The sequence below is a fragment of the Sander lucioperca genome, chromosome 7 (genome assembly GCF_008315115.2).
Source record: "Sander lucioperca isolate FBNREF2018 chromosome 7, SLUC_FBN_1.2, whole genome shotgun sequence".
In the NCBI taxonomy this organism is placed as follows: Eukaryota; Metazoa; Chordata; class Actinopteri; order Perciformes; family Percidae; genus Sander; species Sander lucioperca.
In genome coordinates, this window is record NC_050179.1 from 28,424,355 (window position 1) to 28,448,253 (window position 23,899).

At 39.5% G+C, this 23,899-nt stretch overlaps 1 protein-coding gene and 2 long non-coding RNA genes across 3 annotated transcripts in view; 2 read left to right on the forward strand and 1 right to left on the reverse strand.

Annotated features, from left to right (window-relative positions):
- LOC118495442 (UPF0606 protein KIAA1549L-like) overlaps positions 1–23,899 on the forward strand; it is a 96,907-nt gene that overhangs the window by 28,905 nt on the left and 44,103 nt on the right. The gene's annotated exons all lie outside the window — the stretch shown is intronic.
- On the reverse strand, positions 3,939–22,931 carry LOC116057908. Its single transcript, XR_004106900.1, has 3 exons — positions 22,919–22,931; positions 21,024–21,026; positions 3,939–4,006 (listed from the first exon to the last, which is right to left on the reverse strand). It is a non-coding gene; the product is annotated as an uncharacterized LOC116057908 (long non-coding RNA).
- LOC118495383 lies at positions 17,079–21,922 on the forward strand. Its single transcript, XR_004897765.1, has 3 exons — positions 17,079–17,137; positions 19,199–19,209; positions 21,912–21,922. It is a non-coding gene; the product is annotated as an uncharacterized LOC118495383 (long non-coding RNA).

The window sequence follows — 23,899 nt, forward strand, 5'->3', positions numbered from 1 at the left end:
AATTAAACTGTGCATGTTTATGTTGTTGACACATGGGTTATAAATCCCCTGAGGTTTTCTGACGTTTGTTCAGTTTGACAGTCCTACAGTTTCTTTATTGAGCTTCAGGGATTGGTCCTGGAAAATTCAATTTCAGATGATGCACAGGAGTGAGCAGCCCTTAACCCATGATGTGCTGTGCTCCACTTTCCTCCTTAGTCAGCGGTAACCACTTTTCTGTTATGCTTCAAAAACTGCTCCATTTTCTTTTTTATGTCAAAACTGCTTTGCTTTCCTCACAGCCTGTTCATTAAAGATCTCCCCACTGCAGCAACTTACATTTCTCAGCCTTTGTCACCCAGCTCCTGCGTTCTGCTTTAATTATGCCCTGTTTACACTTTGGTTATTAAGTTACAGTTGCTTACATTTTATAAATCCAAATCAATGCCTGCTGGGGTTGTGATTAATTATGTCTGCATTGCCAGGTTGCCTGACAGATGTAATGGTACACAGTAGGAATTGGTTTCACATATTCCACATTTCTGCTGCGAAATCGTTGGCTAGATCCAAATGTGTGTCTCATACCTTTCTCTGTATTTTCATATGGGCTTCCTCTCTCACACATCTGTTCTGTTATTTGTCATGTTGACTTGTGGTGGTTTGATCTCCTTAAAAACCTAACATTATTTCAGTGTTGTAGTTGTAATGTTGCTTAGACAAGGTGAAGGCTGAAAAGGATAAACTTTTTGAAACCATCACATAAACAAACAAGACATCCATCAATTTACCTTAAAGTAACCACACATCTGTACACACACACACACACACACACATAAAACACACACACACACACACACACACACATAAAACACACACACATACACACACACACACACACACACACACACACACACTTACACAACACTTTCACAGCAATCTGTCGTCATCTGTCATCAGAGAGTTGCTGTCACGCAAGTTAGGCCTCAACAGCAGCAGATTGACTGTGAGAAATTAAGCGAGAGATGGGATCTGAGCTGGTGTGCATGTGTTTCTTAGGGTTTGGATGTGTTTCCTATTCTGTGTCTTTTCTTCTGTAAGTCTGTCTGTGCTCCTGTGTGAGTGGTCCTCTATTTGCCATGTTTTTGCGCCTGCATATCTTGGCTATGCTTGTTTCTGAGTTTGGTTGCATGCATTGGATGTCTGGGTTTCTGTGTGTATGCGTGCTTGTCCATGCTGGTTTATCTTTGTGTGTGTGTATGTTTGTGTGTGTGTGTGTGTGTGTGTGTGTGTGTCTGCTAGAGAAAATGGATTTAGGCAGATGATGTAATAGTTTTGTCCCCTTGTGTGTTGCTCCACATGAGCTAAAGGCTCCGGAGTTCACTGATGTACAATTTGTGTGAGTGTGTGTGTGCGTGCATGCGTGTGCATGCGTGCATGCATGTATGTCTGTGTTGGGCAATTTCACTAGATGCATCTTGTTAAAAAAAATTCAGGAAGGTATTGAGCTTAGCAAACCCATAATCCTTAATTGTTTTAAGTGCAGTATTAAAATGCAGGATTTCATTTGTTTTTTTTTGTGTATTCTTAGAAAGAGTTTATGAACTCATAGGAAAAGCTGTCTGGCATTGAAGGTGTTTTTATTGTGTTTAAGACTATTTCTGAGGCCAAGTGGTCTGTATTTTAACAACCATTACAGCCAATAAATAAAAATAAATTAGCATTATTGAGGCTAACATCACTTATTGGTTTGGTGAAAAAAGGTGAAATCTTTCATCCTGAACCTAAATCAGGCTTCTCAGTATTTTATTGGCCCGCTGCTCTGCAATCACTGAGCTGCAGTGCTTGAACATCTTCCACAATGTGAGCTGGAAGGACAAATTAAATGTGTAGAGTAGTGATGTTTATGAAAATACAGATAAATGCATTCTTATATTTCTTTTTAATTGAATAAGCATATGAACCACAGTGTAGAGTTTCCACACGTTGTGCAGAAAGAAGGATTAGAACACATTAGATAACAAAGAGAATCAATTAACCTTTGCTGGTCCCATTTTCTACAGCAATGTAAATGTGAATTTCTATGTTGAAGAGAGAGGGTGATGCCACTGTACGGTATTGTTAATGACAAGGGCTTTTTAGCAGTGAATGAAAGAAAATGTAATTCAAAATGGAGGTTTGTCACAAAGTAAAATAATGGAATAATAAAAGTTATGACAGCAGAGCCAACGTCCTGTGCTTTGTGTTTATCTTTGTAGAAAACAAGCCAAATTATTTCTCTTCATTGAGAGACGACCTGTTTTTTGCAGTGAATACAATGGGCTTCATGCAGGAACTACTCGGACAAACATATTTCTTCTTACGTGCCACATATGAACGAATGATTTAAGAGAACTTGTGGCATTCACCAATTTTCTCACATTAGATTTTTTTCTTCAAAAATTAAATTGACCAGTTTTCTAGGTCATACAGTCATGTATATGTAGTCTTCCTTTCTACAATTAATTTTGAGTTTAAATATGTTCAACTGTTCAAAAATGTATGAACTCACATAAAAATTTACTAGCAAGGACCACACTATCAACCAGATACATTTGAAATTTTTTCAAATGAAAGATTAGTTTTTGTTACTCTTGGGTAAGATTTTTATGATTAGAAATTGCCAAGTGGAGCAGGTAGCTAGCAGGTAAACACATCTCACATACGCACACCTACTCATGAACAGGTGTTATTCACGAACTGAAACAAGTGATTTATACTTTTATTCCGTTAAGAGAATTTGGTGAATCCAACATAGTTTAAAAATATGAAACTTTTCTTGTACACGACCCAAGCTCTTGAAAGGAAAACCTTTTGTATAGTCCCACTGGTGGAGCAAAGGTGACATATCATCCTGTGACAGACACCATAAAGACTAGTGAAAAAAATGTTCTTGGATGAACTTAAAACTCTTTTTAAAATCTCCTCTGGCCTCCTGCAGAGTGCCTGGATGCTTGTGTCCAGGGTGACAGTGCCATAATCTCCCTGCTCCATGGGACATACAACCATTTGAATAAATATATAATTATAATACAATAATGATGTAATCTTGTTTTTGCTTCATCCAAATGCTTTCAACACCATCCAGTCCTTCCTTCTGGGGGAATATGCTCAAGGCAGCAAATGTAAAGGCCCCCAAGGTGTCCACTATTATAGACAATCACACCGGCAGGCGGTTTGTTAGCCTCCACAGCTGTTTGTGTGTGTGTGTAGGATGGTGGTTGCAACCCCAGGAAGATTCTGCATGTCTCAAAAACCAATGAATAGCAATAAGCAGGGAGGCTTACTTCATGGCGTGGTCATGATGTCACTGTGGTGTATGCACAATGTGTGTATATGTGTGTGTGTGTGTGTGTGTGTGTGTGTGTGTGACAGACGGAAAGACAGAGGAATAAATGGAGATAGAGTGGTGTTTTGTGTATGTGTCTGTTTATATGTGTATAAAGGGAGAAAGTGAAGATAGAGTGTGTGTGTAACAGTATAAGTCTATTTTTGCCAGTGAAAATGTCAGTCTGAGTGTTTGAGTGCCTGAGTTTTCTTCTACAACTCAGAATAAATGTCTGCTGACTTGTATTTGTGTTGGGAGTGCATGTGTCAATTAAGGTCTCTGTACGTGCTCGTCGCAGCAGCCCAGGATGTCTCCCTACTTCTGCTAGACTGGTTGACCTACCAAGTGCCCCAGAGATGTCACATGACTGTGTCAGCCAGTCACAAGGGACCCTGGGGCAGAGCAGCACAGATGAGGCGCAATGCTGCCTTCTGCCTGCATGTGTATTTGTCTTAATTATTGCATGACTGCATACTTATTGCCTTACTGATTTTTCACCTACTTGTGTGTGTGTCTTTGTTGTTTCCCACTTACAGAAGCTCTCAGGTCAGGCTCTGTAGAGTGTGGGTGCTTACGCAATCATCAAACTGAATCCTATGTGGATGTCCAATCAATGTTGATGGTAAATGTAGTCAATTGAAGCAATAAATTCCTCAGTGCATGCTATATTGACCGAGGAAGCTGAGTTATACTGATTGCGGCGTCGTACCGGCAGTGTCTACATGTACCAGGATGCATTGCGCACAAGCTACTGATGCCTAGCCAAAACATAGTATCTGGAATGGACTGGGACAAAAAATTGGCATTGGACTTTGGGATGGAGCAGCATTTTATGAGAGCATGTGAAAAAGAAATAGTAATAATACTACTACATAATGTAATACAGATGTAAAACAATAACAACTAATACAGCCTTTGTGGTATAAAGAGAATCTGATGTTGCTTAAGACCTTAAACTCAGGATGTTTTGCACACCTGCCTCCTCTGCTGACTGTAGAGCTACAACTGCATTAAAAAAAAGTAGTATAAATGACATCAGTAACTTATACAATTACCAATAACTATCCATTAAAAAGTAACAAAGATTTTTAATTTAGCAGACCAATTACATTAAAGGCAAGAGGATCTTTTCTTAATTTCTGTTTTATATAATTTCAAACATAATCATACGTTTTCCATATGTTTTTATTTCTATTTATAAAGAACAAGGAAGAATAATTCTCTAATACAACCTAATATCTTGAAAAAAGATGGTAAGACAAAATTACTGCAATTCATGGTAATCATTGAAGATATGAACAAGGAATTAAATGTGAGATCAGCCTTTAGGAGAAGCAGGAACAGAACAAATATAACCCAATAGGTTGTTGTTCCCTCTGTGTTATCTGTCAGACAGCCACCTCCTACACAGTCAGTGATCACTGGCATATCTCTCTCTACAGTGAGCCAACCACTGCTGATAAATACACTGTACCATGACAGTGGGTCCCTTCAGCTAGGTAACTAACTACAGGTTTCTGAACAATATAATCAGTCTAATAGACAGCAGAACGACATGTTTAAGTTTCTCTGGGAGCCAAACACGAGTAGGTAGCCAGGCAGCCTAAATAATGCCAGATGCCTAATAAGAAGCAAAGCAGCACAGGGGCAGTCTGCCAGGCAACTAGATACCATCCAAGCAGTAATAGATATCCCAACAGACTGTCCTGTATTAGTTTGCTTCCTGTTAGACACCTGGTAGTTTCAAGCAGCCTACAAGGCAATATTATTATTACTTGCCTGCCAACTTCCTGACATTTCTGGAATGCAATATAATGCTAATCTACCATTAGCTGTTTGACACCTGTATTTATTTTGACAACCAATACTACTGTTACCTTGAATAGACCTAAATCATATGAACTGAGGTTTGTATTTTGTCGAGCTTCTCTTGGGGTGCATTTATGTGTTAATAGCATGTCGGTTTTCCCATTTCTTTTTGCTCTTTTAATCTTTCTGATTAACTTTATGTAATATAATTTCCTACTATTCTTATACTTACAGGTGTCATTCTGGCAATATAAGATCCACAGCCTTCATATACATGCTTATCTGGTAGATTAACTATATCAGAAATCAGGAACACTGACTAAATTTCCATATTAGTTTATTTTAAGACAAGACATCTGATCACCAAAATTGACCTGTTTGTCTTGTGATTGGTACAAGGATGTGATAAGCTGTGTTCAAACAAAAACAAGGGCTGAATTCAAATGGATTTTTAAGGTGGTTTCTTAATGTCTTTGGTGCAACAATATGCCATGCAGTATGAAAGAAAATGAGGACATAATGAGCTTATGCATGTACCACAACATACAGAGGCAGTGGGATGCCCTTGAAACAACTCAAAAGGTTTTTATGTGTAACTTGTTTAGTGTTAGTTCAGGTTCAATCAAGGCAAATCATGCTTACCTGAGTAATTGTTTGATATTGTGAAATTAATTGTAAGGCCCTGTGGTCTAGATGACTGCAGTGACCATAGCAATGTACAGTTCAGATGTTTGTGTTGAGTCTCTTTTGTATCATTTACCCAAATAAGAAATATTCACAATCAGATTCCTGGCTTTTTTTTTTTTTTTTAACGTTTTTCCAAGCCGATTCGAAAAACCTCTGTTCGCCAGCAGCAGCAGCCATCTTCTTTGTTTTCAAGTAGCAGGGAATTCATGCGGAACCGTCGCAACTCTGCCGTCATGTTAAGCCCATCCACCGACTCTATACACGATGTGATTGGCCTGACTAGAGTTTGGTTTTTCCAGCTCGCAAGCCAACGGAGAGTTGCTAGACTGAACCTGGCTGCAAATGACATTTGCTTCTGCTAGGGTGCGTCTAGATTTCTAGGCTAAGGGTCAAATGGATTTTCCAGGGTCAGAACTACCTCGAAAAATACGTTTTAACACATGATGTGATAAATATGCTCAATACATAACACAGTCCTGTGTGTTTTCAGCACAGTTAGATTTGCACTTACTGTATGTTACTTTGAATTTTTGAGCCCAATAATACAATTTACCATGAGTTAATGTGTGGATTAGGGTTGGGTATCGTTTAGGTTTTTTTCCGATACCGGTGGTAAAGCAATACTTTTAAAATGGTGCCGGTGCCTGAACCGATATTTTTTAAGAAAGTAAAAAAAAAAAAGAAAGAAAAAGAAGGGTACTAAACAACAGTCAGTGTCATTAAAGAACAGCTTGTTTATTGCTAAGGCCATATGGTCAAAATTAAATGATTTAATAATATAGTAATAACTATAACAATAACTATAACAATAACGTATTTCACTAGTAAATTGCTGTTGAACGACAAAAACAACCACCAGATGGGAAAAGGGTATTTTACAATAACTTTGAATGCACCGTGAGGCTACCAGTTTCAAGTGAACGCACCGTCTGTGTTGTTTTTCCAACAACAGCAGTTGCACACTGCTTAACTTCCGCTGTTGGATCCTCTACAGTGAAATACAGTCACACTTTACACTGTTTAGCTGTCAGCATTTTAACCGTGTTTAATCCAGCTGCTAGCTAACGGTAGGCTAACGTTAGCTGCTGTCGAGTGTAGTGTTAACTAGCGTCACGTGTAGTGATGCTTCTGTTGCCTCTAACGTCCGTTTCGGAGCATGAGGCGCGCAGGCATATCAGTGGCACCGAAATGAGGCACCGAAATCCGTGTTGCTATTCGGTCCAGTAGATACTGGTCGTTAAGGCACCGGTACCGTATTAGCACCAGGTCTTGGTACCCAACCCTAGTGTGGATGCAGTCCATATGTTGTGTTTTGTTTTTAAATCTTACTATCAATGTTAATGCATCTTTCACTTTGACATTTCTGAATCTCAGGGGCAATAAAAAATCCATGTTTGGAAAAGTGCAATTTCATATGATATCAAGTGTGTGATAATGGCTTGCTATATAGCACATGGAGGGTTGGATATTTTGATGTAGGTCACTTAATAGGGCCTACTGAGCCCACTGGCCTCTCACATCAAACAGAAGGTCATACAGATTAAGTTCTAAATATAATCTGACACTAACTTTTATTTGATTTGTTTTCATCACCACCGACCCCTCCTAATAACATATGTATTCTATAGCTACAATATAACATTATTGTATTTTAAAGTACCCATATTATGAAAAAAATCACTTTTTCTGGGATTTGGGGTGTTATTTTGTGTCTCTGGTGCTTCCACACGCATACAAACTTTGAAAAAAAACCATCCATGCTGTTTTGAGTGAGATACGGGTTTCTGAATGTGTCCTGCCTTCAGTCTCCAGGCAGTCTCTCCGGCGTTAGCATGCTAGCATGCTAACGCTATCGCAACCTCGTTCTCAATGGCAAAGCACTGCTACAACACACACAAGTTCACCATAATCTACAAAAGAACTACTTATATGTGCGCCCTTGTTTAGAATAAGTCTCCCGGCTAATCCTGCCTTGTAACTGACCGAAGTTGGAGAAACAGCCTTTCTTTTACTGTCTGTGGAAACAGCTAGCTAACATGATCCTTACCTAGCTACTGCGCATGTGGGACTACAAACAAAGATAGTACAGAAGAAGAGATGTCTCACTCTGTAGCTGAAACAGAGACCTGAACACAGAGTGAAAAGAGGATCTGCAGCAGTGAGAGAGAGCTGTGCAGTACAACAAAAATATGATGTTTTTTGAGAATTAAACCATGTAAACCTATTCTGGTACAACCTTAAAATACAATTATGAACCTGAAAATGAGCATAATATGGGAGCTTTAATAAACTATTCTTTTTAAGAAAATAAATTCAAAAGATTTTGTTTCTGTTATGTCCCTTAGCCAACTAATCCTCGTAATTCCCCAGTGATCATAATTTTATTATGACAGATTAATAAACTATTTATGGATCCATTTATCTTTGAATGGTTGCCACTGTGTGTTAAGCCCTTATATGCGTTTTCATCCTGCCATTAAAATAATGTCTAATGCTGCCTCTTATGATAAGCTGTGTAAATGCAGGGCTGTGCTGTGACTATAGGTTGATTTTTATCTCATTTCTGTGAACCGTTGCAGGTGATTGTGATTAAAAAAAAGTCTTTGTTTATCAGCAGATATTTTTGGTCCATAGTATTCTTGTCAGTGTAATTTTGTCAGTATTTATTAAGTTACATTAATTAATTTGTGCTCTGTTCACTTGCAAAGTGGGAAGATGCTGCATGAAATTAATATTGTGTTTGTTTTGATAGCATTATCACAACTTATTACTGCTCCTTGTTGTTACAGCTGTATTTCAGGCAATACACGACATACAGGACTGACGTCACATAAGCACAGAACACTCTGTTTCCTTCCTTATCCATGGTAATGGTTACCCCGGTGACAGCATCCCTGTAGTTGCTGTGGAGACCCAGCAGCAAAAGCTGCTCTGTTGTCAAGCTCAATGGGGCAGTTAAAATACTGTTAGCTTAAAATAGGTTCAGTCTGTGAATTGTTTTTTTCATATAAGGATTGGTCTGGCATTTGTTTTGATGTATAAGGTTGACATCCTATGTTCAAAGCAAAGCAACCTTAGTACGCTTCTTTAATGCATGCAGGTATAAGCTAGGAATTATATGACTATTTCTCTCTTTTTTACTCTTCCTCTTTGATTTGGAGGACATTAGGCTATCATATATATATATATATATATATATATATAAAAGCCTTGTTACATGAAAAGTGTCTGCAAGTGGAAACTGAACATGGATGGTTTAAAAAGCTCTGATTCTTATTTTGTTCACTATAAAAAATGTCTAAAGCCAGAGAGGCAAAAGATGAGCAAATATTCATTACTTTTTATGTCTTTCTGGCAATCTCCAGTAAGGTATCAGTACAAACTCCATGACACAGAGCTTGACACAGCAATTATTTTATGTTGGGGACTGAATTGACTCAAACACCCAGAATGTTCAACTTAAAGAGCTGTGAAAAATGGCATTTCAACTTGACATTTTGTGACTTTTTGTGTTCCCCCACCCCCATACCAGTCCAAAGAACACACACGCACGCACGCACGCACGCAGTGTCATTTCTGATTTTCAAAAAAAAGCCCAAGAAGGTAATTTTATCATAACAGGAAAAGCCAAGATAAACCAGACTTTTCAACATAAAAGCCCCAGTCAGTGTATGTTAACAGGATTCTAGGGATGACCTAGTTTTTTAGACAAAAAAGCCCTAGAAAATAAATGTAGCAGGGAACTCAGGACAAGTTAGTTTTTTTTCCAAAATTAAAGCTTAATAGAGTAACTCTATCTTGTTTGTTGTAAAAAAAAAAAGAAGCCTCAAACAGGAAACTAGGAATATACCTACTTTTTCCAAAATAAAAGTGCCTATAGTTCAACTCTTCTTAGTGCTTAGACCTTAGCTGATGTTTTAGCCTTATTCCAACAAAAACAATTAAAGGAAACCTCAACTCCTACATTTGCTCTAAAACTCCCATTTGAACTTCTTGAAAATATTTGTATCTACAAAAGGGGGCCCTGCAGAAAAAGTTTGGGAACTACTGCTCTAGTTATTGACCTGCCGTGGCCCGTGTGACACTGCAGTCTGTCTGTTTCGACATGAACCCGATTGATTCGGTCCTTGCTCATTCTTACAGTGCCATTGCTGCACTACGTCTTGCAGAAAAACAGTGATGTAGTCAAACGTTATGCTCTCTTGTTTGTCCAGTGTTTTCCTCCAACTCGAGTTTAAGTTAAGTGGTAAGCTGATTGCTCTAATGCTATTCATGGAATATAAAGTTTTCGTCAGGTATTCCAGGCAACTGGGGGTGAGTGATAAAACCGCAGCAGTGCATACTGGAGAGAAACTGAAACTAAAGTATCAATCTTATTACACTGGTATTGATCAATATCAATACCAATGTGGTATCGATATTATCGATATTTGAATCGATCCGCCCACGCCCCGTTTTTACTGCTCCAGCTACAGGATCAGCACCTTTGACAGCTCTACATGACAGGTTTGTTATTATTGTGTTGCTTAAGTGTTTAAAATTGGTGATTTATGGGATGATTTGGCTGCAGTAGTAACGTTAGTTGAATAACATTTGCACCGGGTGACTGCGGGGCTTAAAACAACAGAAAAAAAACAGACTCTGCATATCACTACAGAATAGGCTGGGCTGATGTGTAAAATATACTGAGACTCTCCATGCCTTGTTTCGCACAGAAAAGCAAAAATGATAACTTTCACATGTGCCTGGTTTCTTTCAAACAAGTCAGCAAACTGCCCCTGTGTGTCTTTTGTTACCTGATGCTATACCGTAATGTTACTTCGCCGCAGGAGGCTGTGCAGGAGGAGTCAGACCTGTTGATGCCATGCCCACGGAGGGAGAATCACGTGTAGGCCTTGTGTCCGGCTGGCCATTAAGCTGACGTTTTTTAATAAAGAAATTAAGCAGTGAGCTCTGTAGAAAACATGCTAGCAAGCGTTTACTGTTTTGTTTAGAATGCGCGGCAAACCTCCCAAGATGCTAGGGTCACAGTCAGGTCAGTGGCTGTTTGGAGGCATGAATGTCGGCGGAAATTATTGTATAAAACAACAATATCCCAAGATTAGAAATCATTTTTTTATTAAGACTGCATCTGATTTTAAGTGTGCCTCTTTTCAGAAGAAGGATTTTAAATTAAATCCTGGATTTTACAGGAAGCCAATGCAGAGAAGCTGGAGTGGAGTGGATTGAAGTGGAGAGTCTTAAGAGATTTGTTTGAGCAACCTGATAATAAAGAATTACAATAATCCAGCCCTGAAGTAACAAATGCATGTACTAGTTTTTCTGCATGTTTTGAGACAGGATATGCCTAATTTGGGCAATGTTGCGCAGGTGAAAAAAGGCAGTTCTTGAGATTTGTTTTATATTGGCGTTAAAGGATATATCCTGATCAAAAAGAGATTTCTGACAGTAGTGCTGGAGGCCAGTGCAATGCCATCCGGACAGCTATATCTTTAGATAGTGAGCTTCGGAGGTGTTTAGGGCTCAGTACAATAACTTCATTTTCGTTTTGTCTGAGTTAAACATCAGGAAATTGTAGGTCATCCAGGACTTTATGTCCTTAATGCATGCTTGAAGTTTAACTAACTGACTGGTTTCATCTGGCTTGATTGATAGGTATAATTGGGTATCATCTGCATAACAGTAAAACATAATAGAGTGTTTACTAATAATATTGCCTAGCGGAAGTATATATAAGGTGAATAGAATTGGTCCAAGCACCGAGCCTTGTGGAACACCATGGCTAACTTTAGCGTGCATGGAGGATTCATCGTTAACATTAACAAACTGAGATCAATCTGATAAATAGGACTCAAACCAGCTTAGTGCGGTTCCTTTAATACCAACTAAATGTTCCAGTCTCTTTAACAGGATGCTATGGTCAATAGTGTTGAATGCAGCACTAAGATCTAATAAGACAAGTACGGAGACAAGTCCTTTGTCTGAAGCAGTTAGATGGTCATTTGTAATTTTCACCAGTGCCATCTCTGTGCTATGATGCACTCTAAATCCTGACTGAAAATCCTCAAATAAACTATTGTTATGTAGAAAGTCAGATAACTGATTAGCGACTACCTTCTCAAGGATCTTGGAGAAAAGTGGAGATTAGATATAGGTCTTGAGGTTTTATCATATCTACTTTTTACCTGTTTATAAAGACAAATTGATCATATCTAGTAATAGTGTTAACTAAGGGTAAAGCTTCTTTAAGTAGCCTAGTTGGGATGGGGTCTAAGGGACAGGTAGATGGCTTAGCTGAAGAAATCTCTCTAGAAGTCTAAATATATGTCAGTTTTTAAATCCGTTTCTGTTAGAAGTTGTGGGCAAGAGGTGATGAATTTTATCTCTAATTGTTATAATGTTATCATTAAATAACCATCCATCCATCTATCCATCCACTATGTGTGTAAATTGGATACATTGGCTGTGACAAGGTACAATTTAACATAACTATTAAACCTAAAAATTGTACTCCCCCTTTATATTCACTGTTTAGTTGATATGATGTTCTGTTGCAGTCAGTTTAGGCAGTTCTCCTCACACTTTGGCAGTATTGCTTAGAAAAGATGGCATACTTTCCTCTAACTTTACTCACTATTATCCCTTCAGAGAATAATACAACTATTTATTGTTGCTACACTACTTGTGTTGTCCACTAAGAGTGAGATAAATTACTAGAGATACAATGTTTAAGATAGGTATCATGATAATGGTATGATGTTACACTCGGTTACACCTTTCCTTGCTGTATGTTATAATGCCTTCCATTAATCCATCATGACTGTCACTGACTGCTCTTTCTTACACAAACAGATGGACACACTGGATCACTTCAGTGCTGTCAAAGCAGCAGTCGTGGTCACGCTAATCTGTTGGCAAATATGGAAACTCACAAATGCCTAACTAAGGCCTAACCCCCCCCCCAAAATATATATATATATATATATATATATATATATATATATTTTACATGAAAAAAACCTCTATGTATTTTTTTGAGTATAGACATGACTTTAATTAGTGATTCTCCTCGCATTATAATCCATTGATCTGTTTACCTGACAATCCATCCAAATTGTTTCCTGTTCTTGCCTCCAAACAGACAGATGGATGCCCTGAATAGTTCCAGGAAATGGTTACATGTCCATCCTGTTGGACAAAACCTACTGGCTTGGGACCATCTTTACTCCTACTGAGTCTCGTACCACATCAAGTATATCAGTGCCTTGACTTGTTACCAGAACTCCCACTCTAACCACAAAGACATTCAGTCATTTAAACACATTGGCACTAAAAAAAGAATCCCATTTCCTCATCCTCCAACGACTTGCTTTTCTCCTGAGAGACCTTACACAAATTGTTTGACAGTAAGACCTTTATTTGCATAGCCTTTTAGAAATGACCTCAACTCAAAGCTCACCACCAATAATTGTACTTGAATTCATTGGCAAGAATACACTGGTAAGAGCAAATTACGTTTCACCATGTATCCAGCTAATTTATATAGTTCACTTTACTGTATTGTGTGAACAGTTAACTTCATTTAATATTGTATGTGGTGTTTTCTTTTGCTGGGTGCAAATGTTCCACCTAAACAAGTTCCTTCCAAAGACCATTTTGCAGAGCCACCGTTGCGGCAACCGGAGCTTAGTGCCGCACCAAGACAATTGTGATAGGTTTAAATAATGCAAACAACCCAGAGCGTTTTTTTGCTCCTATCTGGGAATGTGTGGAGGAGCCAGACCTTACTCTACAATGCTGTGGTGATAGGTCTGGCAATGCGAGACTATGGTTACATAGACGTTTATCATGTTCTGTCTCCCTCATTATTACCTAACCCAATATAAAAACAAAAACAATGCACCATGTCTGAATTTAACACTGATTTGGCTGTATGTGTGTCAATCAATCAAAGTGTTGTTGTCAAGACTGTTGCTATATGACACTTGCAGCTCTTTCTGACAGAACCGTCAGTACGCTGACGTTAAGCTCTCTTGCTGAAGAGAACTGACTATCTCTTGGACCTGCAGTCGAGTGGATCAAAAGAATGGATCTGAAGTTCATAAAAGACCCTGTGCATGAGGCCAGAATGTGGTTCATGCACACTGTTGGCTAAACTGATTTTCTGAAAGTTTGACACTTTTGCTCCCCTTAAATTGTTTAATATGATGCCACCAATCTGTACACACTTTGGTGCAAAATCTTTTGCAGAAGGTTTCGACATTGTTAGTGTGCCAAGCTTTTGGCACATTGTGTTCTTTTGTTCTCACCATTAACACCACTATTTTGCTTAGACTAATGAGGTGAAACTACAGTGTCTTCATTATTGGGGATCATATGATACTGCTGTGTACTGTAGCCCTATCCTATAAATTAGACTAGAAAGTCTGGTGTTGTTTTATAGAAAAACCTTGCCCAGTACAGCTCAAAGACGGAGATAATGACATGTATTATTTTTCATCTGGCCTTCTTGATAATTATTACTATAATGAAAACTTGCCACCAGGGGGGAGGAGGAGTCTGGCTAACCAGACTCCCCCTCCTCACTTTTCCCTCTGAGTTTCACAGAGCTGAGGACCAGCTGGCTCAGTACCATTCTCACACTTCCTAACCACCTGTCCTGCTCACAGTTAGGGTGGCAGCATGGATCAACTCTGCTTGGCACACAACTCCAAATACACTACCCAGGACTGAGAAGGGCAAAGCCATGGCCATAGGCCACGGACATTTTTTTAACAGTATGTTTTTACAGGCACATGTGAACGGCTAATCAGAATGGGCATTAAGCTTGTAGTGACCTGGCAACGCTTCACAGGGTTGTGGCTAAATGTTCTCACATGGAAATAAGCAAAACATTTGTGCAAATAGATAAAGCAGGTTAGTTCTGCTCTGATCCACATTTATCCATCTTTAATCTGCACTTTCTACCAACCATCCATCCAGTCCATATTTGTTCTCAGTGGAGGTTTTTCTATCCTAGCATTTTGTCAGAGGTCTGATGGTAGAGTCACATATGTTGCTCTCAGCCAGAGCAGGTGGCTAGCTGTTGGAGGAGAAAACACTCAAAACACTGCTAACAGTTATGCATATGGTACAGTCCTTCCATCCATCCCACCATCCATCGATCTATCTATCCATTCATCCCTCCATCTATCCATTCACTCCATTCAAACAAATTAATTCCTAATAGCTTTCCACACAAGTGTTCCTTTTCTTAAAGAACTATTGACTATTGAATGAGAGGGGCCATTATCAACACATATATATATATATATATATTGTTACTAATGGCATATATTGGTCCTTAATAGGGTAAGGGTTAACAATTGCTGGAAAAACTCTAAGAAGAAATATATACACTTAGGAAAGAATCCCTGGTACAGTTTAAGTAAGTACAAATATAAATACTTATAAAAAGTTAGTGAAACATAAAAAAGAAATCAAAACAGATAAAAACATTTGAAAAAAACAAAAAAATCAAAGACAGCATGAGTTTAAAGCCATCAATAAAATGCAAAGCAAGCAATTAAGATTTGGCTCTTTAGTACTGAATTAAAAAAACACTACTTAAGTGTCACTTGGCAGTAGCAGAACATTAACATACTATCAGCATTAAGTTGTTATGGTGATTGTTAGCAAACCTGTAAACAGTAAACCTGTTTACTGTACAGGATTCTCACACTGCCTCAAACCATAGCTCAAAACCCACTGACAAGTCTGATCACCAGTTACATGACTGGCCACCGCAGCGTGACGTGAGGTTGCGTTTCTCCAAAAATTGAGTCGGTCTCAACTTTTCGCTGCAGGCATGCTGTGTTTTTTTCCCTGTCCCCCTGCGGCACCCCCCGCTCCAGCCTAAACACACTACCCCCATTCAAAATGAATGAAAAGACCTGCGTTTTTGCCGGACCGTCTGACGGCCAACACAGCCTATCTGAACACAGCCTAAAACCGCTCTGGTCTGCGTAGGGAGTGTGTAGGTATGGAGGTTACTTTGGAAATGTAATAGGTGACCGATAGTTACACTATTTAAAATGTAATAGTAGTGTAACTATTTAAATTACTTAATCAAAGTAATGTAACTTATTACATTGAAACACTTTTCGATTACTTTTCTAAATTTCTAATGAATGTTTTCAGCTGTTGTGTTAACCTTACAGCCTTACAACCTTCCATCTAATTGTCACGCGATTATTAAGCAAACTATTAAAATGTTGCAAAAAAAAAAATTAAGAATTAGAAGTGTTTCCATCAACTGGTTTAGAGTGAATAAACTAGACTACACTTTGACGTTACGCATGGTTGTAGATTGCAAACCGGCTTGCTAAATCAAAGAGTTTAGAAGCTAAGTTCTTTGGCTAAATGGAGAGAGGTAGCATTGTACAAATTGGCCACCTGTGCAGAATACAGGGTTGTGGCAGAGACATTTGGTGTGAGCCAGACAACCGTTCACTGCTGTGTATACACGGTGTGCAGGGCCATACGATTCAAGCTGTTGAACAAATTTGTCAATTTACCAAACATGGCTGAGGCACGGGCAATAGCGCACTGCAACTCCACTACGCACCTTGTGCCACAAGAGTACGGCACACTGGATGGGACCCATATCACTATCCTTCCCCCATCCGATGGATACTGGGACTATAGTCATGTGAGTTACATGTCCGCTACGTCACAACTTATCACGTCACAAAAAAGGCAAAAACCACCTCAAGCGAGCGTAAATATTTTTCGAATTTTGCCGTTTCCATCAACATTTTCTAATGCGATACTTCAAAATGCTCATGAAAATAAGTTGATGGAAACATGACTTCTGACTAGTATCAAACTCCTTTTAAAACCCTTCATCACATGAATAGAGTATAATAATTTATATTTTTATATATATATATATATACACCTAAAATTCGCAAGTCGCGAGTGCTAATATCAGATCTCACATACCAATATCCTTATTCAAGGAGGAAGAACGTTAGCTGTACATTTTGCGCTTGAAACTGCTTGAGATGCAATTTAACTGTCAAACGGGTGGCGCTGTAAATTCAAACAGGAGAACCAATCGAAAGCATCAGAATAGCACTGTGGCTGGAAATGGCAAAAGAAGACATTGTGCACATGAAAAACATGCAAAGCAACCAAATAAAATTAAAACATATAGCTTAGTTTTTTTACAGAAAAAATACAGATGTAACCACCAATGTAATTGTTGTGTCATGGGTTCACTTCAGATAACCTTCTTATTAGAGACAACACAGACACGTTTTGACAGTAGGAGCTACTCTCTTTAACTAATGTACTTGTTCAACTTAGAACATACAGATAGTCACAGTAACAGTGGCAGCACAGCGCCAAAACGAGGTACTCAATGCTCTATGGCACATACATCACATCTCCTCCCCACTAAATGTCGTGCTCCCATGATCATGACATGAACATAAACACTTTATTTTTTATTTTATTTTTAGGGCTGTCAAACGATAATTTTCTTTTTTTTTTTTAAAGATTTTTTATGGCCATTTCCGCCTTTAATGATAGGACAGCTCAGACGTGAAAGGGGAAAGAGAGGGAGAAGACACACAGGAAAACCGTCACAGGTCAGATTTGAACCCTTGACCTTCGGCATCAAGGATTCGCCTGCTCTACCAACTGATAATTTTGCTTACTCACTGACGTCCAGTGATCACCTTGCATCACTTTGCAGCAGTTCCAGTTTGGCTACTTTCTCCTTGTCGTACAGGCTGTATATGCGTGCGTGAAACTACTGTCCCCCTCGACGGCAATGTATAAGACGGGTCAGAACATGCCAACCGTAGTCTTTAAGACCCGAGTCTTCTACGATGCTGACAGGTCTGCAGTTAGTTGCCACCCATTTTGCAAGAGTGGTAGGTCTCCAAAATAATGCTTTGCCTGAGCCTGCTAGCATCAACCTGAGTCACGTTAACTGTACTACTACGCTTAGCTCGTAGGTGGTAGCTCAAGCTTGACGTGCTTTGGTGATATTTTAATTCGGCTTTACACAGTGTGCGGCTTTCGACCCGTCCGGGAGTTTTGGAAAATAAAAAGCGCCATTCAGAATTGCGTTGCTGCTGTCTTTCTCCATCATGCCTGCAGCCTGCAGCAGCAGGATGTGTTACGAGGAAGTATGGCAAAGGGTCAAAATAGTAGCCTGTTAGGCACAACGCGAAGCCGAGTGAAGTGAAAATAAATTAATAAATGGCGGCATGCGATTAAAAAAAATTAGCGCGTTATGCTCGGCCCTTAATCGCATCGCGATTAACACGTTAATGCTGACAGCCCTAATTTTTTTTATATAACATGTGAAGTCACATTACCTAATCTTGAGGTAAGGAGTAGACTGTCCCAACCCTGAGTCATCATGGGGTTATTAAGCCCTTTTTCTTGAGACATGACTCTTTAGTCTAAAGAAACACAAATGTAACAGTCTCTTATCCCGAAATGTGTCAAACAACTGTCCAGCTGTATTGAATTCCTTAAGGGCTAAAACGAACTGGTTTCGTAATGACACGGGATGGGTATCACCAGTCTCTTGATGTGGTGTGTTGACTACCTCTGATGTTACCGGATATGGCTGCACACTCACTGGATCTGGAGGTGGAATAGCTGGTTCAGAAACTGTGTTCTCCAGGCAGGTCTGCTGGAATGTGAGTAGACTCTGAGACTCTGGAACATCCAACTCTGCATGTCGATCCAGCATCTGGTCAGCATGCCGTCTCCAGTGTTCCGAAGATCCGACATTGACTGTGTATGACACAGGACCAGTTTCGGCTGAAACCATGCCCGGTGTCCACTTCTCTCCTCTCCCATAATCACGAACCAATACCGTGTCACCCACTTTGAATGACCAGGCTTTAGCACGTGACGTCCAGTGACCACGTACAGTGGTAGCTTAGCCTTCTGTTTTTTCATTTTCACTGAGACTTTGATGACCCCCTCCGGTGAAATCAGCTCGCCAGTGTATGTCTTCAGTATTTAATTTGTTTGGCGTAAAGGTAAGTGGCACAATTGCATGACATATAGTTCTTTGGATATTAGAGAAACTGCAGCGCGTGTGTCTAATTCCATTTGAATTGAATTCCCTTCAATCTTTGGCTTAACACACGTGTGACAAGTTTCCCTTCTGAACCACCATATTAGCTCTGCATCTGTTGTGCTACCCTCACTACTGGACATTTATTTTGCATCCATGTGGTGCACTCTGCTCTTCTTTTTTTTAGTAAACACTTTTTGTTTTACTGCCTTTTTGTTCTTTACATGCTCTTTGTTTCGGCACATTCTTGATATGTGGCCTTTCTGTGGCAGGTTTGTTCCTTGTAATAGCATTCAGCCTCTTTCTGATTCGTTTTTCCACAGCGCACACATTTGTAGCATTGCTGACTAGTCAGTGACAGTGCATTTACTTTTAATGCATTACTTAGCTGGTGCGTTTCTTTTGCTACCGTCTCCATTGCTATGGCTACTTCCACAGCCTTTTGAAAAGTGAGTGCAGGCTTGGTTAGCAATCTTTTCTGTATCACCTCCGTGTTGAGTCCACATACGAGCCTGTCTCTCAGTGCATCCTGCAAATGCGTGCCAAAGTCGCAGTGTTCTGCTAACTGTTTAATTACTGCATAATTAAACTGTATTGCTTCACTGATTCTCCCTCTTGTTGATTTAGTTTATGGAAGCGAAATCTCTCGGCAATGACAATCAGTTTCGGAGAAAAATGCAACTGCAAAACACTCACAATATCGTCGTATGACTTTAGCCCTGGCTTGTCAGGAGTTACGAGGCTACGCAATAGTCCATAGGTAGCAGTGCCCATTACACTGAGAAGAAAGGCTGACTTTTTGTCTTCTCAATCTCATTCGATGTTTCAAAATGTTCAAACCTTTCCACGTAGGTTGCCTACTGCTCTACTGACTCGTTGAAAGCAGAGATATGCCCGATGTATCTGTATCCAGCCATTTCCTTCCATTAGCAGTCGTTCTCCTTTTAGTTGAGCTCACTAGCCTCCATTAGCCACACTTCCCACTGCGCCAAAAAGTACACAGTAATCATGAACATTTTGAAAGTTAACTGTAATTTTATAACAGTAAACTGTAACAGATTACAGTTACCTTTATTTTTACGTAACTTCGTTACATGTAACTATTTACTATCCAACACTGGATTTCATAAGAATTGTTGTGCATAAGTTTTCGTACGATATCATACGATCCCATTGCCTATTTACACATCCAGCAGTCACAGAACAACATTAGTAGTCATTCGGAGTTGTGTTTCTGTCTACCTGACAAGTCCAATATTCACTCTGTTTTAGCTCTGTTTTGATTTCCACCAACTCCTGAGGAAAATATCTGACTAAAATAACAAAGCTTGGTATTGTCAGGTAATTGCTATGTGCAGCAGCAGAGGTCAACTGCTGCAGCATATCAAACTGTCTTTCTTAAAACATATGTAGCCCTCTTTTGCCTCAAAGGGGGTGTTAGTGTAACCTGGGTCCTAGGGTATGGTTCTCACCTGTTAAGCCTGCTGTATAACCAGTGTAGCTTAAACACCCCTACGGTATAAAGGTTATACTAACCAGTGAGTGGAGCCGGAGTCAGTATTACAAAACACAGCTGTATTATAATATAACACAATCAACATTAATTAGCATTGACATTCAGAGTAGTTCAAATTATTTCTCTAATACTTGCAAACTGATATCACTACCCTGAGATAACTGGTAACTCAACATACAGTAACAATATAAAGATATACAAAAGCCGGCAAAATAAAATAAAACCGCCGTTGCAGGCCTGTTAAAGTTCGTGTTGACAGTTGAAGTGTCGTACTCACGTCCCTTTAGCAATAAACCACGAGCCAAAGAGTGTCTTTCCCTGCGTCCCCAGAGCAATAGGGCCGCACAGACCAACAGTGGTTGGTCACCCACTGTTCTCCCTCGTAGCCGGAGGAACCACTGGCTTTATCCTGGTCACCAGTGGCGCTATCCGGGTGGCGATGCTCCCTCGGAGGCCACTCAGTGGAACCACAGGGCTTTATCCTGGAATCCTGTGGCGCTAACTGAGCGGCGTTCAAACCAAAAGAATCTCTCAACAAGACGTTTCTCAATAAACTAACATTATGTTTACCTCAGGGCAACTGGCTGCTAGCCTAACTTCACACGTGGCTAGCACTAGTAGCCGTAGGCTAGGCTAACCTCCCAAACTTGAAACTTCAATAACGTCAGTAACTAACACGGCAAACACCTGCTTTAACTCACTTTTTGCGACGGAGTTTAATACCTCCGTTCCGTATAACATCCCGTTCTGGTAGCAATCTTTCTGCTAGTAGCTAAACCACGCATCTCTCCTTTTTTCTCTTGTTCATCTCTCTTTTTTTTGACCCCACCAGATCCCACCCCCTGAGCAATCTGATAGGCAGAGAGTGATAACTGACAGTGAACCTATCCAATGCGTTTGTTGTCTCTGCTATCGAGCTAGGTTTCCCCACCATGGAAACCATAGATATATACACATAGAAACAACAGTACATCTCACACAACCCACAAAAGTAACCGAAGTAGCAGACTGCCAACAGTCTGTTTGGGGGAATAATTAACTAGTTTGCTAATAGCTATACCGAGTAGGTTAGACAATAATGCATAGTGTACAAAAGCAGCTAGCTAGTAGCTAGAGAGTTGTGAACTAACCCTGGGTTACACATATTTTTATATATTATATTTAAATTAGTTAAATGTATGTTAGCAGGAGTGCTATCAGCATTTATTCCCTTTTACATCATCATCTGTCTGGAGCCAGTAAAGAAACACAGCTGTAGTGGTTCTCTATGAGATTAATTGCTGCTAATAGAAGTATGACATTTCAGTTAAGTTTCACAAGCATGTTACTGTACTCTCCCTGCAGTGCCAGAGTAATTGCCCCTGTCATTTCTAGCTTTGTCGTATTCTCCTTTCTCATACTGACTTACGGAGCACTGGATGCTGGCACTAACACACGACATATATCTAAAGAAGCTGAAATATAAATAGTCAGTGGATAAATGTATGATATGAGGCCCTATGACAAGAAACAGATTGCTCACTAGCGGTAGTTAATAGTGGGGTCATGAAATGCTTTAAAGCAGGTGTCCAGAGGATATATGGTGCTAAGCCCAGAGCTACTTCTGTAAAGCCTCTCTTGCTCAGAATCACTGTCTTTTAATTAACCAATCCTCCAAAGAGACATGGGGAGCGTGGGAAGTGTGTGACATACATGCACACTTAACACTTTTGAAGGCTAAAATGAGTGTGCGCTCAACACTCTGCCTTGCACTCGCTTTTCACTTTCAATATTTTACATTGAGAACAGAAGAAACTCGACATCAGCCTTAAGTGACGCCAAAACCAAACCTTTCTACTCCAGAACAAATGAGCAGATGCAATAAACTGTGTCACCCAGTAAGACAACCAGAGTGCTAGTCAGACAGCCTTGTTTTTTTATCTTTTAAATAAGGCAATTGGTGACTTTGAGACTGAATGTATTAGGCAGGATAATCGCCCCAGTCTGCCGAACCTTCAGGCTTGGTTGAGGTTACAGAGAAGATGAAGACAGTTCACAGAACGGAGATAAAGGCCGAAGCTATTTCCATGTACTGTATCTGACTCAATTGATGTCAAATTGAAAAATTACTTCATAAAATTGTCATTAATTGTATAACTTTCGTCAAACTTTGCTTAGAAACCCCCCCCGCTATGAGCTCAGCCCGTCTGAGTGGTTATGTATGTTCTTAGAATAATAAATCTACAGGCTAGCATGGCTAGATTAGTATCTGTGAAATCACAACTGATTAGGAAGTGTGTGTGTGTGTGTGTTTGTGTGTGTGTGTGTGTGTGTGTGTGTGTGGGTCCTAATTTATGCACTCTGGATCATCTAAATTAATTCCCTATGCTTTATCCTATAAAACATAAGTGACCTACTTTAGGCATTATTACTATTTTTCCACAATCACAGTTTTTTATTTAATCCCTTTGGATAATGTGTGTGAGAAAGAGTAGACAGCTGTGGTGGCATTACCAACACTAATGATTTGAGGAATCCAGATGTGTGTGCATGCATATGTGTTTAAGTAGGGCACATCATAGATGAGTTACTGAAGAACTGAAACTGAAGTTATTGTATGCCCTGTGGGTCAGATGAGTCAAAGGCATCGTTTCCACCTGGTATAATGGTAGGGTGACCAGATTTCCCGGAACTAAAACCGGGACACTTTGCGCGTGACTGTAGTGCTCGTGCACGCACACGTGAACATGTGCCAACCTAGGTCAGACATACAGATTAGACACAATTTTGCCAACAGCACACGTAGGCCTACTGCTCACAAAATAATGGGATATCTAAGTTAATCTTCATGAATTTTCTTGGTATGTAGCATACATATCTAAGAAATAATATTAAACGACACTGAGTGAGTTTCATGTGGGACCAACTTTATTTATCAGAATTAAAGCATTCTTTTGGAAAATGCACCCACTGAACTTGTGAATAACTTTGTGAAAAGATATTTTTCATTGCATGGCACAAAATGAATTATTTGGAACTGCTGCCACAGGCTTGAACTAAAGTTATGGTAACACTTTACGGTAAGGGTACATGAATTATGAATTCATGCATGAATTAATTCATGATTTGTGCATTACTTCATTCCTTTATATCTTATGAATCATCAGGAATTGACATGAGTTCATAGCCTCTCATTCATGACCTCATGCACATGCATGAACAACACATCAACTAAAGCATTAGGTAAGGTGGGTACATTATTATGCACAAGTTGTGTTCAAATCAGAATTTGCGCAGTGATGACCAAATTTTTTTGCAGAAAAATAAATAATCATGATCATGCTTAATAAATCATAATTCATAGTGATGTGCCCACGTACCTAATGCTTTAGTTGTGTTGTTCATGTATGAGGTCACGAATGACAGACTATGAACACGTCAATTCCTGATGATTCATGGGAAATTAACAATCCTTGCG